The sequence below is a fragment of the Neovison vison genome, chromosome 13, assembly GCF_020171115.1.
Source record: "Neovison vison isolate M4711 chromosome 13, ASM_NN_V1, whole genome shotgun sequence".
Lineage (NCBI taxonomy): Eukaryota > Metazoa > Chordata > Mammalia > Carnivora > Mustelidae > Neogale > Neogale vison.
In genome coordinates, this window is record NC_058103.1 from 74,392,864 (window position 1) to 74,394,873 (window position 2,010).

At 41.4% G+C, this 2,010-nt stretch overlaps 1 pseudogene; it reads left to right on the forward strand.

The window, feature by feature from the left end:
• The first annotated feature begins 664 nt into the window (after nt 1-664).
• On the forward strand, nt 665-2,010 carry LOC122894552 (annotated as a pseudogene).

Below are 2,010 nucleotides of genomic sequence, written 5' to 3' on the forward strand. Positions count from 1 at the left end.
CACCCCAAAACTTTCTTCACGTCACTTTGTAATCCTCCTCTCAACCCTCCTCATACCCATTCCCAGGGAACCTGTCAGAAATCAGTTTGCATATTTTATAATTTTGCATAAATGAAATCATATGTATCTTTTTCCTGACTTCTTCTCAGCATAAATATTTTGAGATTCTTCCGTAGTCATATTTATCAAGACTTTGTTTCTTTCTGTTGCTCTGTACTACCCCATCATATGCCTATAAAGCAACTTGTCTATTCACCTGTTGCTGACCATCTCAATTAATCCCAGTGGGGCTCTTAGAAATAAAGCTGCTATGAACATTTGTGTATAAGATGTTTTATAGACATACGCTTTCATTTCTCTTGGATCAATTTCTGGAGTACAACAGCTGGGTCATATGGTAGGCATGCATTTGACTTTCTTAAACCAACTTGTCCTAGAAGCTGTTTTATAGATTCTCTTGAGTTTTCTGCTCAGACGGTTATGTTGACTGTTCAAAGAAAAGTTCACTTTCCCCTTTCCAGACTGTGTGGTGTTTGTTTCTTCTCCATGCTGTATTGCATTGGCTGGAACCTCTACTTTGATATGAAATACAAGTGGTGAGAGCCAAAACTCTCGCCTTATTTCTGAAACTAAGGGGAAAGCATTTAGATTTTCACCACCAACTATGACGTTTGATGTAGGTTTTTGGTTGAGCCCTTTTTCATTAAGGAAATTTCCTTCAATTCCTTATTCACTGTGAGTTTCTGGATTTGTCAGACACTTCTGTACCTATTGAGGTACCTTCCTAAATTGCTCATCTGCTATGTGCCAGTCTCTTCGGATATAATACTGATACGTTGTCACAACAAAATATTAAAGAAGATATCATTCTCCCAAATTTACAAATAATAAAACAAGCTCAAGGGGCACCTGGGTGGCTCAGTCAGTTAAGCGGCTGCCTTCTGCTCAGGTCATGATCCCAGGGTCCTAGGATCAAGTCCCACATCTGGCTCCTTGCTCAGCAGGGAGCCTGCAGCTCTCTCTGCTTCTGCTCTGTATCTCTCTCTCTCTCTTTCAATTAAATAAGTAAAATGTTTAAAAATAAATAAAAATAAAAATGAATAAAGCAAGCTCAAAAGTATCAAGAAGTTGATGGCAGAGCTAATAGTTCTGAACACAGAGATAGATGATAGAAAAAAGCCTGTTCCCTGATTTTCAGGTCAGCAAGGTGGGGGAGGCCAGCATAGCAACTTGCTCCTGCTAGACCTGTGGTTCATAGCAGGGGCGCCCTGTACTTTCATGGGCCAAGAGTTGAGGACTGTTTTCTTCCTTCTGGTGCCTGCCTGGGCTCTGAATCCAGACAGCACTGGGGGCCAGCGGTCCCTCTCCTCTGAGGATAGAAGTTGAGCTACATCTTCAGCTGCCATTCTTCTAAAACATTCAAACCAAAGAAGAATATGCCTGAGGGCTCTCATTAGCTCTCACCAGCCCTCATCAGAAGCACCTCTACGAAGTGGAAATCTGAGACAAGGTCTTATGTTGCCAGAGGGAGAGGATCTCAGTGAATGGACTGCAGTTAACACTGTAGATTTCTTCAACCTGATCAACATGCTGTATGGAACTATTACAGAATTCTGCACTGAAGCAAGCTGTCCAGTCAGGTCTGCAGGTCCAAGATACGAATATCATTGGGAAAATGGTACTAATATCAAAAAGCCAATCTTATGTTTGGGTTCAGGATCAGCTTGATGATGAAAGTGTTTTGCCTTCTAAGTTTGGTGTCCCCTTTCCAAAAAACTTTATGTCTATGGCAAAGACCATTCAAAGCATGTGTTCTGGGTTTATGTCCCTATTTATCACCAGCAGTTTGATTCTGTGATGCAGCTGTGAGAGGAGGCCCACCTCAACATCCCCCTTAAGCCCTTTATTTTCTTTCTCCAGGAGTTTAATCTGATTGATAGGCATGAGTTGGCACCTCTTCAGGATTTAATCAAGAAGCTTGTATCAAAGGCAGATAAATGTTTCTTCTAG